The sequence below is a fragment of the Gadus macrocephalus genome, chromosome 10 (genome assembly GCF_031168955.1).
Source record: "Gadus macrocephalus chromosome 10, ASM3116895v1".
NCBI classification, from domain to species: Eukaryota; Metazoa; Chordata; class Actinopteri; order Gadiformes; family Gadidae; genus Gadus; species Gadus macrocephalus.
Window position 1 is genome coordinate 9,225,500 of NC_082391.1, and position 8,874 is coordinate 9,234,373.

Genomic DNA, 8,874 nt, shown 5'->3' on the forward strand with positions numbered 1-8,874 from the left:
AATTCCTTAAGCTTTAGTGAATAAGTATTCCATATGCATGAGAATTGGGACTTTTTAAGCTTCACATAAATTCGCGTCACTTGGGAGTCGAACCCCCCGCGCAGAAATTCAAGACTGACGCGCTACCTCCACTCTAGCACTCTGTCACGGAGACACAATGCGCAACAGTAAGCATTGTCTACATAAGGTCCAAAAGGACGATCAAATAACGAACACCCTCTGATGAGAATCTGTATCTCTCATGAAGAACCCCAATTTCGTTGTTTGCACAATGACAATAAAGTCTGAAATCTGAATATCGTCAGACAATGCCAAGGGATCGGTTCTGTCCCGTAAAACCCTCTGTCTCCGGATAGACACCTGTACGAGAAGTGCGCCAAGGTCCACGGGAACACCCACAAATGGTGACGCCATTGTCAGAGGAGGGGCTAGGAAGCTGCGCACGCCGATTTAAGTAGCCGATCTCCGGCTAGACTAAGCCGAAAAACTGCTCCCGACCAGGATTGGTTGCGAGCATAAGTCACCATGGTGATACAGCGACGCTAAAAGAGATCGACTTTCGCGGTACAACTAACCCAGGCTTTGAGCTCAACATACCTCGCTAACCCTCTAAGCGAGCTTCGTGGTACAGGCCCCAGTTCACACAAATTCAAACAAGTTCACAAATGAAAAGCGTCTTGTTAATTCAAGTTGAACAGTTTGTATTTAAATGTAACAACATCCATATACATCTCTGAAAATTGCAAAAAAAAGAATTCATGTTTATGGATTTATATTACATTTATTGAAAACAAGTCACGTGTGGATCAGAAATGTGTTTGTGAAACTTATTTTTGTTTAGGGATTTACTTTACATTTATACATACCGATATCCATTTGTGTGCATTGAAATGTATTTATTTATTGCATTCATTATTAATGAGCCTGTTCTGACCCCATACGGAAGGGGTGGAACACAAGTTGAACTTCAGTTAACTTTACGCAAATGAGCGCGTCTTGCAGCTTGCGTCCGGGCATGTGATTGGAACATCATCATTCGGACCGTGCGCGGGGCCGATGCCGCCGGGCCTCTCGAGCAGCGCGCCGAGGCCGAGTCCCTGGGCCGCTTTGTGGCGGACTTGCGATTGATCGAACAATCGGGCTGATCGTTTTATCTTTATTGTGAGATATGGTGCCCCCTTACGCGGAATAGGTCTATATATTTCTACAATAAGGTCCTGATACCAAGTTTCAGATTTTTTTTATAAAACGGGGCGTGGCTCGCGGCCTTATAGGTTTGAGCTATAGCGCTACTCTGTGGTCATAGCTGTATAGGTTTGAGCTATAGCCCTCACCTGTGGTCAGGGGCGTAGCACCAACTTCTGGGCCCTATGTACAAGAAGTCCTGATGGGCCCCCCAGATATGTTGAGGGGGGGGGGGGGGGGGTGGGGGGGGCGATCTACACTGAGTAGATCGCTGCGTGAGTGTTGCATGCAGCGCTAATCTACTGTTCTTCCTAAATTATACTCTTTCCTTCTTTCTTTCTTATTCTCTACAAACTTTGGGACCCATCTCCTTCCACATTTTTTCACCTAGAGACTCCATTCCATATTTTAACTTTCTATGATATTCTACTCTTCAAATATTGCCTTAGGGCTTATACAATCGAAGTCAATGGTAGGATTTTTTTTTACCGTTAACCTTTGTTCAGACATTTAACAAATCAACTCACTCAATTAAATCAAAACAGAATTTCGATATAATTTATAAATTTTTCAGAATCAGTTTAATTTTGTACCTGCTAGGGATGGGCCGATAGTCGATTCTATCGACTATCGCCGATAGATGGATTCCATCGTCGATGGTCTGAAGTTGCCGATAAAAAGGCGATAATTATTTAAATAATTAATTAAAAAAAATAAATAAATTGGAAATACAGCGCTGTGGTAGCTATTTTTACAACTTAAAAAGCCCCGCAAATTGTAATTGAAATTAACTGGCACAGGTGGAAGACATACTATGTAGCGCTGACCTGCCGTATTCACTCAGTGCTACGAGAGGAGAGGGGAGGAGCTCGAAACCTACCGGTCTGCTCGCACGGCGAAATGACATCAAACCCCGCTGCACCATTTCCAGGTCACAGCTGTGGTACATGAGCTGTGTCAGAAATCGTTCCCTAATCACTCACTCACTATTCCCTATAGTGTTCATGATATAGTGCACTACATAGGGAACAAACTAACGAGAATTCGGACGCTACGCTGAACATTTCTAAACGTCATTTGCGTCAGTAAATGCGCCGGGTATTTGTGTGACACAGACCGATGCGCCCACGTCATGTTGCCATGGCGCCGACGCGAGTAGGATGCTTATCCAGTAGCTCCGTGCGTGTTGCGTTGTTTTTAGTAATTTAAGTAATTTAAGTGTGTTTTTGTAAACTTTTAACTCTTTTATAAACTATTTATATGTGTAGATCTATATATATATATATTATATGGATAGGGAGAAACTGCTTTCACTCCAAACAATGGGACGTAACGGCTTTTTCCGTCGGTAGTGTCACCGCCGTTTGTCTGGCGCTGGAACAGCAGATGATACGAAGGATGGACGGAGAGTCAGTCAACCTATTGGAACCCAATACGGGGATGGCAATTTATACCCTTTATGGGGATCCGCAATTTAAATACAAGGATAGATTGTAATAATATAATCAGCACAAATCTATATCTATATATATATATAGTGATATATATCCAATTGTGTGAGTGTTTAAATATGGTCGCTAGTGTTTACATGTGGTCGATAGTGTTTAAATATGGTCGATAGTGTTTAAATGTGGTCGATAGTGTTTAAATGTGGGCGATAGGGTTTAAATGTGGTCGATAGTGTTTAAATGTGGGCGATAGGGTTTAAATGTGGTCGATAGTGTTTGAATGTGGTCGATAGCGTGTAAATATGGTTGATAGTGTTTAAATATGGTCGATAGTGTTTGAATGTGGTCGATAGTGTTTAAATGTGGTCGATAGTGTTTAAATATGGTTGATAGTGTTTAAATATGGTCTATAGTGTTTAAATGTGGGCGATAGTGTTTAAATGTGGTCGATAGTGTTTGAATGTGGTCGATAGTGTTTAAATATGGTTGATAGGGTTTAAATGTGGTCGATAGGGTTTAAATGTGGTCGATAGGGTTTGAATGTGGTCGATAGTATTTAAATATGGTCGATAGTGTTTAAATGTGGTCGATAGTGTTTAAATATGGTCGATAGTTTAAATGTGGTCGATAGTGTTTGAATATGGTCGATAGGGTTTAAATGTGGTCGATAGGGTTTAAATGTGGTCGAGAGGGGTTTACATGTTTAAATGTGGTTGATAGGGTTTACATGTTTAAATGTGGTCGATAGTGTTTAAATATGGTCGCTAGTGTTTACATGTGGTCGATAGTGTTTAAATGTGGTCGATAGTGTGTAAATGTGGGCGAGAGTGTTTAAATGTGGTCGATAGTGTTTAAATGTGGTCGATAGTGTTTAAATGTGGTCGATAGGGTTTACATGTTTAAATGTGGTCGATAGTGTTTAATTGTGGTCGATAGTGTTTAATTGTGGTCGATAGGGTTTACATGTTTAAATGTGGTCGATAGTGTTTATATATGGTCGATAGGGTTTACATGTGGTCGATAGGGTTTACATGTGGTCCATAGTGTTTAAATGTGGTCCATAGTGTTTAAATGTGGGCGATAGTGTTTAAATGGGCGATAGTGTTTAAATGTGGTCGATAGGGTTTACGTGTGGTCCATAGTGTTTAAATGTGGGTGATAGTGTTTAAATGTGGGCGATAGTGTTTACATGTGGTCGATAGGGTTTACATGTGGTCCATAGTGTTTAAATATGGTCGATAGTGTTTAAATGAGGTCGATAGTGTTTACATGTGGTCGATATTGTTTAAATGTGATCGACAGTGTTTAAATATGGTCGATAGTGTTTAAATATGTTCTTTTCCCTCACTCTCCACCTCATCCCTAACTCTCCACCTCAAGCTGGTGTGTAGTGAGCGTTCTGGCACTGATTGGCTGCCGTGCATTACCCAAGTGGGTGCTACATATTGGTGGTGGTTAGTGAGGTCCCCACTTCACTTTGAGTGTTATTAATTATTATTATTCTTCATGTTTAACCTCTGTTTTCCTTTTATTCCTAGTCTGTTTTACATAGTTTTGAATGATGACTATATGCTCTGTAAGGTGACCTTGGGTGTCTTGAAAGGCGCCTCTAAATTAAATGTATTATTATTATTATTATTATTAAACAAACCGGGCACTCTCGAGGAAAGCTGGAGGTTGTATTGATGTTGAATGTAACATTTCCTTGAACAAGGTTTTTCTTATTAATTTTGAATGTTACATTTCTATGTTAAATCCCAAATAAATTGTTGACATTTCTAAACGAAAGCCGGAGACTCCATCATTAAATGTATTCGTTCGCGGTTATTCAGCTTCTTCTTCTCCTCCGGAAAAACACGACCGCATTGCATTGTTGTATACGGGAGTAACACGTAGGGAACATCATATGTACACTCAAATTTTGGGTATTTTAAGTGCACTATATAGTGCATGAAATTAACCAGTGAGAATTCGAACAACACTACCAAATGGCGAGCCCCCTATATAGTGCACTATATCCGTGATAGGGAACGATTTCGAACACAGCTACGAGCTGTGTGTCATCAGCGTGTGTCATCATGACAGCGCCTCTGGCACCGACGTATCGAAACTTAAATCAGCGGAGGCTCTCGCTGGTCCAAGAGGAAGACCATCGTTATCGTATTTAAGAAAAAAATTGAAAAATAAAACCGAGATTTTTTTCAAAGTGATAAATTATTATAAATAATTATTATTATAAAGTTGCCCCCCCCCGATAGCATCGACTATCGGCGATCGCTAGGAGCGCTATCGGACGATGGAAGTTTGTAGACGATTGCCCAACCCTAGTACCTGCCTCGTATATTTTTATTTAGTGAGCTCTAGCGGAACGGACTTGGCAGAGATGGAATATAATAATCTGTATGTGTGTGTTACGCAGTGTGCAATGTGTGTGACGTCACACTTCACATGATCTAGCCTATGGCACACCAACGGGGCCAAAACGTCTGTCAAAATAACGCCTCCACGTGTAAATATATTAATTCTCCGGGAGCAATGGTGCGTTCACATCGCTGGAAATTATGGGGAAAACATTTTCGCGACGTCGTAAAGTTTGCGTGAACAATATACACTGTTATGATACTACTTCCGTTCGGCAACTCCGGCCAAATTTTGATAACAGATGCAGCCTTCAAAACGAGCTTCCAGGAGGTTCGGACCTTATGCCGCCTTCAAAGCAGCTCGGAGGTTCGGAAACTTTTACGTGTCATTACGTAAACGTACGTCATTCCCTTCTTCCGAAATAAGAGTGTTCAGGAAACGTTTGTAGGATACGACATAAAACCGGAAAAACAGATTGTTCGTGAGACTAGACTTCATAACAACAACAAGTATATATGCCTGCAGGGACCTCTTTGCGTTCTTTGCTGAATCAGATGAATCCGTTATTAGGACTGCTTGCGATGATTGAACATGAGGGAGAATTTATCAGTTGATGTTTATAATTGTTAGCGATAATGTATCGTAAGGCAAATGTTAGAATGGGTGTTAAGTTCGCTTTTTAGTGCTTGCTGCAAGTTCACTTTAGTCTATCAATGAAATGGGCAGCCATTTCGTCAATTCGGAGGCTCGGGTTCCTCTACTTCCGATCAAAGTTCCGAGGGAAATCTCAGACGTAACCGAGTGTTCAAGGCGATTTCCTCCGATCAAAAGGTCCCAAACTCCGAAATTCCCGGAAATTCCCCAACACTGTTGGGTCAGAGTTTTCGCTCTGAGTTTCATGCGGAAGTAGAGCTACCGAGTCCTCTGAGTTCAAGTCACAACAATGGCTGCCCATTTCATTGATAAGACTAAAGTGAACTTGCAGCAAGCACTAAGAAGCAAACTTAACACCCATTCTAACATTTGCATTACAATACATAATAGATTACAATTATAAACTTCACCTGATAAATTCTCTCCCATGTTCAACCATCCTAAGCAGTTCTAATAACGGATTCATCTGATTCAGCAAAGAAGCGCAAAGAGGTCCCTGCGGGCATCCATTATTGTAGTTGTTATGAAGTCTAGTCTCACGAACGATAGTTATGATATTATAACTCTAGTTCTATGATTGTAGGCGTAGCCGTCAAGGCTTCGCCTTATGGGCTTGTCCCATAAGTTGAAAATTTCAACTATGCACCAATCAACGTGGGCACCGCCCACATTTCCCACGGTACCGTGTATATCAGCATTTGGAGGGTACAGCAGGTGGGAAACTAAACGGCTACGCCTACAATCATAGAACTAGAGTTCGAGTTATAACATCATAACTATTGTTCTATTTCATGTATGCTACGCCGTCTAGGCTCCGCCTTATGGGCTAAGGCGAAGCTGCGAGCGGAGCCCAATCAATGTACTCCTGCTGGACCCCAGTCAAAAATACTTAAGTCACCAGGGCACATAAGACTCAAAAAAGCCGAGGATGTGCAAAACACAACAGCTTAATAAAAAACGCATTCCTCCTAGATCATGCAAGGCGATGATCAAGAGAAAAAAGTGAGTCTGTAAAGACTCCGGTCCCAATCCGTGCTTCATGGAATCCTTGAAAAGTGAAGAGAAAAACCAGAGTAATACGGTTTCCATTAGGTCCGCTACCACCGGGGGCGGAGCTATGGAGTTCGACTCTCTAATAAGGGGCTTCTCTCATCCGTTTCTTATTTGAAAAAAACGGCGGGAGTGCTATACTGGCAGACAAAACCAACTCGTCAATTGGCGAGCCAATAGGAACCCCTCTAGTCCGTTTTTCATTTGAAAAACGGCGGGAGAGAAATACTGGCAGTCAAGTCCAACTCGCCAGTCGGCGAGAGGAATTTTAACGATGCCGCTTAAAAGAACATGCCTTCATTCTTAAGCCGTAGAAGGGGCCCCGGACTCCAACACAGAGTTGCCGAGTGAGCCCCAGGACATGACTAACATGTAAAAACGGACAAAGGGGCCGGGGGAAGACCAAGACGCAGCCGCGCCGATGTCTTCCAACGAAACGCCTCTGAGTAGAGCCGTGAAGCGGCCACGCCCCGTGTCGAGTGAGCTTTAACGCCCAATGGTGGCGCTAAGCCCTGCCGAGAGTAGGCTAGGCAAACACCCTCACATATCCAGCGAGAAAACCGCTGTTTAGAGAGTGCGGCCCCTGCTAGCGTCGCTATAACACACAAACAACTGTTGTGTGGAGCGGAACGCGGACAAGCGTTCACGTACATAGCCAGCGCCCGCACCGGGCACAGGAGATGCAACTCCGCCTCCGCCTCACTAGAATGAGGCGGGTGGTGAAAAGCCTTAAGCACAATATCTCTCGACCGGAAAGAACTATTAATGTTCTTTGGGAGGAACGCAGGATTAGGTCTGAGCAGCGCAAAGGAGCTGTCCTCGTTTAGCAACAAGAGGCTCGGGCTGACAGACAGAGCGGTCAACTCACAGGCCCGCTTGGCAGAAACCAAAGCCAATAAGAGCACCGTTTTAAAGGACAGGGCATCCAAAGGGGCCTGAAACAGAGGCTCGAAAGGGTCCCTGGACAGCGCGCGCAACACGGTGGGGAGATCCCAGCGTGGTGTAAGCTCGCGCGAAACAGGCCTAACCCGTCTAGCCCCACGCAAGAATCTCTTGACCAGTGGATGGCTGAAGGTCGGTCCACCATCACAGCCTGCATGGCAACGGCTGCCGCATAGACCTTGATAGTGGAAAAGGCCAAACATTTTTCCAATAAGTATTGTGAGACGCAAGCACGCTTCCCACCTCGCATTGAGATGGGACAGCGTGGTTCCTGTCACACCAATCAGAGAAAGCGCACAACTTCGCTGCATAGAGGGAAGAAGTAGAAGGTGCACGAGCACCCCGGATAGTGTTGATAACCGCTTCAGGTTTCCCCAATATTCCAGGTCTGGTGACACCGAACGGGGTAAGAGGAGGCGCTGTCACGTTTCTGGACAGCGCTTTCACGTTTCTGAGAACGCGAAAGCGGGAGAGTGCCAACAGGATGGCGTCTCGCCGAGGAGGCGAGAGCATCGCTGTCATGGTGGCTGAGTCTAGGCAAAGCCCCAAGTAGACTATCTGCCGGCCGGGGAGTGGGAAGCTCTTTTCCCAGTTGATGGCAAAACCCCGGGATGAGAGATGGTTTATCACCGTCATGGTGTCCCTTCTTGCAGCTTCCTCTGAGTTGCACAGAATAAGTAGGTCGTTGAGGTAGAAGAGAACCCTCTTTCCCTGACGTCTGAGCGGTCCCAACGCCGTCTCCACACACTTTGAGAAGGTGCCAGGGAGTAGCCGAATGGCAGGCACTGGTACTCGAATGCCACCCCCATAAAGGCGAAACGGAGAAACTTCCTGTCCGCCTGCCGAACAGGGACGTGGAATTAAGCATCCTTGAGATCCAGGGATGTGAACCAGTCGCCCTCTCTCACACATCGGAGCAGCGCTCTGATAGTGAGCATTCTGAATTTCCTCGCGCCGACAAATCTGTTGAACACGCGAAGATCCAGAATAGGTCTCTTCTCCCCTGACTTCTTGGAAACATTTACAATAAGTACATTTGTCATAAGAAGTGTATCAATATATCGCTGTCAGTACAGAAAGGATGTTCATAGAACCAAGTGCAAATACAACAATCGCTAGGCTAACCAAATTCCCTGTGTTACAGCAATGATAGCAGCTACTGCAGTTGCTACACAGTTAAGTACTATAATACAATACAATACAACACAACACAATACAGTGTACAATGGTGGCC

At 44.1% G+C, this 8,874-nt stretch overlaps 1 protein-coding gene across 1 annotated transcript in view; it reads right to left on the reverse strand.

The window, feature by feature from the left end:
* Positions 1-8,874, reverse strand: part of uvssa (UV-stimulated scaffold protein A) — a 483,727-nt gene that overhangs the window by 176,061 nt on the left and 298,792 nt on the right. The window lies entirely within an intron of this gene.